The sequence below is a fragment of the Rutidosis leptorrhynchoides genome, chromosome 4 (genome assembly GCF_046630445.1).
Source record: "Rutidosis leptorrhynchoides isolate AG116_Rl617_1_P2 chromosome 4, CSIRO_AGI_Rlap_v1, whole genome shotgun sequence".
NCBI classification, from domain to species: Eukaryota; Viridiplantae; Streptophyta; class Magnoliopsida; order Asterales; family Asteraceae; genus Rutidosis; species Rutidosis leptorrhynchoides.
The window spans coordinates 72,587,789-72,596,346 of NC_092336.1; positions in this window are offsets into that span (position 1 = coordinate 72,587,789).

Consider the following 8,558-nt stretch of genomic DNA (forward strand, 5'->3'; position numbering starts at 1 on the left):
TTACTAAGGCTCGTGTAGTTCTGCCAACCTCGATGTTGTTGTGGTATTGAAGATAGTAATCTCGTGTGGATGCGGATTTACTAAGGCTCGTGTAGTTCGGCCAATCTTCATCATGGTATTGTGGTAATTGACTTTTGGTATTGGGTTAAGGGGTTAACCTTGGGCGTTGTACACTTTATTGGTATATATATCTTCGTATTATTGTGATGTAGCTAACCCTCCGGGTGTAGCTTGTTGGAGTGGTTCATATCGTCGTTGGTGAACTTACTTGTTGATTATTAGCTTGTTATATAGCGGTTGAACGGTATGCTTAGTTTGCCTTATACGTGGATGCTCCGGTATGTGTTATTTGATTATTTGTGTGGCGTGTCCATTTTATGCATATATATGTATGTAGTATATTCTCACTCATTAAGCGTTAGCTTACCCTCTCGTTGTTTACTTTTTATAGATTTGCATGGATGCGGTGGCTCGGGTAAGCGTGGGAACTAGTGGACTCGCGTAGTTGCTTTAGAAGATCTTGCTTTTAGATTGATTAGGATTGGGTAGCGTATCCCCAATCGCCATGCTCGGTCTTTATTTTGTGTTAAAAATCGTGTGGTCATAAACTTGTATTTTGTACGAAAGTCGTAAAACGGCCGATGTGGGGCCGGTGTCGTAAAACTCATTTTATTATTGGAATGTGTTAGTTTTAACTAATATTAAATGTTGTGAAAACCGTTTCGTCTAAAAGTGTCGGGAAGTGGAAGATCATTAATCGAAAAATGGAAATTTTGGACAGCAAGCTGTCAGGCTATGTGCGCGCCGTGCACATATGGGGTTGCTCGCCGCGCACCCCTTCTGTATATAAAAAAAAAATTACTGCATATTCGGTTGGATAACGGGTTGGGTCGTTACAGATTTATTAGAAAGTATAGATTCGAGAATTACTATAATCAATTGAAGATCCGTCTTTCTTATTAGATTTATGATAAAATTCTATGGACCCTGTATGTGACGCCCCGTACAAAACCATCGTGTACGGTTCATCAACAACAGAATCATTACAAGGTCAAACACTATATGCTGTTTGAAAACCAGTTTTGCATTCATAAAAAGATAGCGTTTTACAAAAGATAACGTGCTTCCTATGAATAGAAGCGTTAACATAAGTATGTGACCCAAAGGTCGTTACAAAGTCTTTGTTTGAAAATAACATAAGTTACGAATGCAAAAGAAAAGTTCCATGATTGAGACATCTCTAAGTAATGCAGCGGAAATCTAACACAGCAGGTCCATAACAGCAAGTTTAAAATACCAAGACAGCAAGTCTAACAGCAGAAGCAACATCGACTAAGCACCTGAGAAATACATGCTTAAAAGTCAACACGAATGTTGGTGAGCTATAGTTTGTAACCAGTAAAGTAATGTAGACCACGAGATTTCAGTTTTTCAACCAGCAGTTTAAATTAGTATGAAAAGTATATGCTTAACCGTGGGTACCCGGAAACTAGACTTAACGTATGTATATCATCCCCTAAAAGTACCACTGGCAAGTGCGTTTGTCCTCGAAGTATTAAACATCCATTGTCTGCTAGCGCGACTTGCCCGAGTGGGGTTGTCAAACCATATGGATCCATATCTAAGATTCGCGTTCACGGTTAGGAAACCAATGATTAAACGTTACCGAGCTAAGGGGAATCTTTGTGCTATTTTGTAACCCACACATATATAAACTTTAAGTACTCGTGTCTAGTATGTAAAAATATAAAAAGCGCATGTATTCTCAGTCCCAAAAATAGTAAAAAGTAATAAGGGATGCTATAACTCACAGTGAATAAGCAGTAAAAGTCGATATGAAACGTATGCAGGTAGTAAGTCGGTCCGAAAGGTCGTCAACATAAGTCAAAGGTCATTAAGTCAGTATGTTGTCCCCAAAAGTTTAAAAGTGAATAAATTACGTTTAAGTGTCATCATCAACATCATCATCATTTATCAAAGCTAAGGTAAGTTTAACAAGAATAGAGATCGAAACAAAAGGCTGACTTTGAACAGCTGTTACCACCTCTATACAAATCTAAAAGATGCGTAGTCAGTGGCCAAGGCTCCGTATGTGAGTTCTATAACTTCTGACCAATTTTCAGAACCTAACTCGTCTTCATTTGACCGTGGCGACGGTTTAAGTGCGAGTAGGTCAGAAATTTCAGCATAACGTTACAAGGGCGTAGTGACTTTCGGAAGGCTATAAATCCTAACCCGTATATCGGATTTAGGCGAGGCCTAAACAAAAAGTCATTTAATCGAAACGAAATATCTGAAAATCAACTTTCCAGAAGTCCAGGAGTCTGATCAGGCCCCCAAAAACAGTAAACAAGTGCTCCGGTGGGTTTCTTGGTGCTTCATGCTCATCACGGTTCTCATCCTTGATGCTTGTAGCTTCAAGTGTACAACTCATTGATGTGTTAGCATCACTTTGACCAAGGTTCAACCATCAACACATAATATGTTAAGACCAAGTAAGAATACAACTCACTTAAGAGTTTTAGAAGGATGATGAACCAAGGTTACATCATATTCTTAGTCTTAACACAAATAGAAGTTCTATTTACAACTAAAGCTACAAACTTTCCTTCAATCAAACAAGTATGAACACAATCTTAATCAAATAAGGTAATGGAACCCTAAGCTAGAGAGCTTGGATCCTTTTCACGCAAGTTATGAGATTACAAAGCTTGAAAGCTTGAATCTTTGGTGTTCTTGAAGATCTTGAAGCATAAAGCTTAGATCTTCAAGTTACATAAAGATCATAAACACAAGTTTTGATCTTTATAACAAAATAATGAGATCATAAGTTAGAAAACTTAGATCCAACAAAAGAAATGAAGATTCAAAGCTAGAAAGCTTGAATCTTGGTTGTTCTTGAAGATCCTTGAAGCATGAAGCTAGATCTTCAAGTTACATGAAGATTACAAACACAAGTTTGAATCTTTATAGAAAAATAAAGAGATTAAAAGCTACAAGATTTAGATCTAACAAAATAAGTGAAGATTCAAAGATAGGAAGCTTGAATCTTCCATGTTCTTGAAGGATTCAAATCCAAGTTTGAATCTACAAGATATAACAAGATCTAAAAGCTAAAAAGCTTGATCCTTTGATGATGATGATGTCATGAATGAGAAGGGAAGAAGAAGAAGAATAAATTTTAAAACTTACACTTTTTAGAGTGAGAAAGAATAGAGAGAGAATTAGAGAGTAAGTGTATGTAAATTGTGAATGAGATCAAGTGTGAAATGGGATGAATAAGCTTGGTATTTATAGGAGGTGAGGGTGTGGGGAGGTGATGGTGGCCGTGGGTTTTGGGAGGGGACAAGGGGGACACCTTTTTGCTTTTTGGTTAATGGTTGTCTAAAGTTGGTGCTTATGTTAGGATCTCATGCAACATTATGGATTATGGTTAACAAAAATGCTAGTATGTTCCCTCTAATAAATAGGTATTTGTCTTACATATTATTGGGTCACTAGTCATTAATAGTTGGGCTAATTAAATAGTCCACAAGCTAGAGTAGGGTGGGCTAAAGTCCAACAAGGTAGAAAGTCCAACAAGACTAACTAGTGTGCTCTAGTAAATTACTAAGCGTAATTAAGCATCCAAAAACCCAAGTAATTTTTATTATAACATAACAATTAGTATTTCGTAGTCATAATATTTCGATTATGACCAAAGTTAAACGTGTACACAGTACGCAGTTCGTTCTAAACGTCAAGTGACACTAACGGTCATAAAGGCTTCCAGGGATCAAGTTAAGTAACCTACATACTTAAAGGTACGTTTTCACATATAAACGAAAGTAATCCACATGTAGTAAGATCCCAAAGTATAATATAGCTCAGTACGCACAAATAAGCAGTTTCGTAAAAACACAAAGCACAAAAGCAAGTCGAAAAAGTCGGGTCGTTACATTACCCACCTGTTAATGAAAATTTTGTCCCGAAATTTTAAGCTGAGGTAGATGGTAGAGTTGTGAGGAGGTGAGGATATTTCTGCTTCATCTGATCCTCTCGCTCTCAAGTAAACTCAGGTCCTCGTTTTGCATTCGATCGGACTCGGACGATCGGAATTTTGTTGTGTTTCAAGGTCTTGACCTCACGGTCCATAATTTCAACAGGTTCTTCCATGAAATGGAGTTTGTCATCAATTGTAAGCTCCTCGAGAGGTATGACGTGTTCTGGTTCCGCAAGACATTTATTCAGATTCAACACGTGGAAATTGGGGTGAACTGTGTTCAATTGAGTCGGAAGATCCAATCGGTAAGAAACGGGTCCAACACGCTCCAAGACTTCAAAAGGACCAACATATCGCGGATTCAACTTCCCATACTTTCCGAAACAGATTACACCTTTCCAAGGTTCGACTTTGAACATAACGCGGTCGCCGATTTAAAATTCGCGATCTCCACGTTTAAGGTTGGCATAGCTCTTTTGACGATCACGGGCCGTCTTGAGCCTCGCTTGAATTTGGACAATCTTCTCGGTTGTTTCATGGACGAGTTCAGGACCGGTAAGTTGTTTTTCACCTACTTCGGCCCAACAGATAGGAGAATGACATTTATGGCCATACAATGCTTCAAAAGGTACGGCCTTAATGCTTACGTGATAGCTGTTGTAGTAAGAGAATTCGGCTAACGGCAAATGTCTCTCCCAAGCTTTCCCGAAATCAATAACACAAGCACGAAACATGTCCTCCAGGGTTTGGATCCTGCGCTCGCTCTGTCCGTCAATTTACGGGTGATACGATGTACTCATATCTAGACGTGTTCCCAAGGCTTCTTGTAAAGAACGCCAAAATCTAGAAGCGAAACGGGTATCGCGATCTGAGATAATCGATATGGGTACACCATGACGAGATACAATCTCCTTTATGTATAACTGCGCCAGTCTCTCCATCGTATCAGTTTCCTTCATGGCTAGGAAGTGTGCAGATTTGGTAAGACGGTCAATGATAACCCAGATGGTATCATAACCGCCTACCGTCTTTGGTAGCTTCATGATGAAGTCCATTGTTATTCCTTCCCACTTCCATTGCGGGATTTCGGGTTGTTGAAGTAACCCAGACGGCTTCTAATGTTCGGCTTTGATCTTGGAACAATTTAAACACTTTCCAACATATGCTGCAACATCCCTTTTGAGGTTTGGCCACCAATATTGAACCTTGAGGTCGTGGTACATCTTACCAGCTCCTGGATGGATTGAATACCTTGACTTGTGGGCTTCGTCTAGAATAAGGCTTCGTAAATCTCCATAACTAGGCACCCAAATTCTTCCGGTAAAGTATCGGAGTCCAGTCTCCTTGACCTCAAATCGAGAAACGAGAATGTTCAAGTGCTTTTGAGAAATATTCTCCTCCTTGAGAGCCTCTTCTTGAGCTACGCGGATCTGGATGTTGAGATGCGTCTGAATGGTGATGTTCAAGGCACAGGCATGAAGAGGTACCATTCTCTCCTTTTAGCTAAAGGCATCAGCTACGATATTTGCCTTACCCGGATGATAACGGAGTTCACAATCATAGTCGTTCAACTTCTCGATCCATCGACGTTGTCTCATATTCAGTTGCTTCTGTTCAAAGATGTGTTGGAGGCTTTTGTGGTCGGTGAAGATAGTGCTCTTAGTCCTATAAAGATAGTGTCTCCACAGTTTTAGTGCGAAGACAACGGCTCCAAGCTCAAGATCGTGAGTAGTGTAGTTTCGCTCGTGAATCTTTAGTTGTCGAGAGGCGTAAGAAATAACCTTCTTCCATTGCATCAATACATACCCAAAACCTTGTCGGGAGGTATCAGAATACATAACGAAGTCATCACTTCCTTCAGGAAGGGATAGAATAGGTGCGGTGGTTAACTTCTACTTCAGGGTTTGGAATGCCGACTCTTGCTCGGTTTCCCAAACGAACTTCTTCCCCTTATGAGTTAATGCAGTCAAGGGACACGCAATCAGAGAGAAACCTTCAATGAACCTTCGGTAATAACTGGCGAGGCCTAAGAATTGGCGGATATGATTCGGAGTAGTGGGGGTTTCCCACTTGCTGATAGCTTCGATCTTTGCGGGATCGACTTTGATACCCTGATCGCTCACAATATTACTGAGAAATTGAACTTCCTTCAACCAAAATTCGCACTTAGAGAATTTGGCATAAAGTTGCTCTTGTCTCAAGAGTTCTAACATGAGTCGAAGATGTTGCTCATGTTCTTCTTTGCTTTTGGAATAGATGAGGATATCATCTATGAAAACAATAACGAATTTGTCCAGATATGGCTTGCATACATGATTCATGAGATCCATAAACACGCCAGGTGCGTTGGTTAAACCGAATGGCATCACAAGAAATTCATAGTGACCATAACGGGTTTTGAACACAGTCTTCATCACATCACTCTCCTTCACCCTCAATTGGTGATAACCTGATCGCAAATCGATCTTGGAGTAAACGCTGGATCCTTGCAGCTGGTTGAAAAGATCGTTAATTCCAGGAAGGGGATACCGATTCTTGATCGTTAACTTGTTCAGCTCACGATAATCGATACACATGCAAAAAGATCTGTCCTTCTTCTTCACGAACAAAACAGGTGCGCCCCAAGGAGATGAACTCGGTTGGATAAACCCTCGGTCTAGCAACTCCTGTAGTTGACTCTGCAATTCTTGTAGTTCGAAAGGTGCAAGTCGATAAGGTGCGCGAGCTACGGGTGCACCTCCTGGCACTAGATCAATCTGAAACTCCACTGATCTCGGCAGCGGTAATCCAGGAACCTCTTCTTGAAAGATGTCGGGAAATTCGTTCACAATTTGTACATCATCCACGCTCTTCTCTTCACCTTCTAGCTTCTTCACATGTGCCAGAATAGCAAAACGCCCCTTCTTCATAACCTTTTGTGCCTTCAAGCAACTAATAAGGTTCAACTTCGGACTACATCTCTCTCCGTAAATAATCAGTGGCTCTCCAGTCTCGCGTGGTATACGGAGAATCTTCTCACCACAAATAACTTCGGCTCTTACCTTGGACAACCAGTCCATACCGACAATCACATCAAAGCTTCCTAACTTGATAGGTATCAAATCAATCTCAAAATTCACACCAGCTAGGTTTATAATACCTCCTCAGCTAATTTGGTCAACCTTCTCATGTTTTCCATTGGCTACCTCAACAAGCATACTCTCCTCCAAAGGAACTAACGACCAATCTATCTTAAAGCAAAAGTGTCTACATACATAACTCCTATCGGCACCAGTATCAAACAGAATAGAAGCTAATAGTTTATTGATAGTGAATGTACATGTAACCAAGTCAGGATACTCGCGGGTATCTCTTGCGTTCATGTTGAAGGCTCTTCCATGTGCTGGCCCGCCATCCTTCTTCTTGTTGGGATATTCATTCCTGAAGTGGCCCTGTTGTCCGCACTCATAGCACTCCTTGGTCCATTTGGGTTTTTCCTCACAACTGGGGTGGTGCTTTTACAGTCTCTGCTGATGTGTCCAATCCTTTTGCACTTCTCACACACTACGTTGCATTGTCAAGTATGATGCTTGTAGCATCTCTTACACTGAGGAAGGGTACCTTTGTAGTTACGGTTAGATCTAGGATTCGGGATCGGGTTCCTCCAGTCGTTGTTCCCTTTGAAATTCTCATACCTCTTAGCTGGGTTCTGGTCAAAACCTTTTCCCTTGTTTCCGTCCCACTTACGTTTCCCATTACTTTCACCTTCTCTGGCTCTTGGTAGATAATTTGATTCATCAGGGTGTACGCCATAAGCATAGCTTCTGGGACATTCGCTGGTTTCGATGAAGTGACATTTCCTTGAATGTCTTTGGGGAGTCCCCACAGATACCTCTCCATCCGCTTGTACTCCAGAGTAACCATTGTGGGGCACATCAAAGCTAACTCTAAGTACCTTCGATTATAGCCATCAAGATCAGTTCCTACTACTTTCAGTTCCCAAAACTCCGCTTCCATTTTCTAAATTTCGGTTCTGGGGTAGTACTCCTCAATCATGGCACTCTTAAACTCTTCCCATGGTGTAGCATAAGCTTCGTCAATTCCTCGCGCCTGAGCGAGCGTATTCCACCAAGTCAAAGCGCCATCCGACAAAGTGCAGGATGCGAACTTAGTCTTATTCCCCTCGGAGCAGTTACTCACACGAAACACAGATTCCAACTTCTCAAACCATCTCGTCAGCCCAACTGGCCTTTCTGTTCTGCTGAAATTGTGGGGCTTGCAGCTCTGGAACTCCTTGTAAGTACACCCGTTCTGAACATATGGGTTAGCTGGTGGAGCTAGAGCAGGGTTGGCATTCGCTATAGCCGCAGCTACTCGGTGTAAGATCCAGTTTTTATCAGTTGAGTTGGACGCCGTCCAACTTGGTGGGATGCTGTCCAGTTTTGAAGGGCTGGACACCGTCCAGAAATTTGGACGCCCTCCAGATGGCCTGACGAGCCATCTTTGGCATTTTGTTATTTAAAAAGGGGTAGTTTGGTAATTTCACTTGGTAGACGACTTTAAGGCCCTAGCTCAGTTTTGGTGAGCCTCATTACTC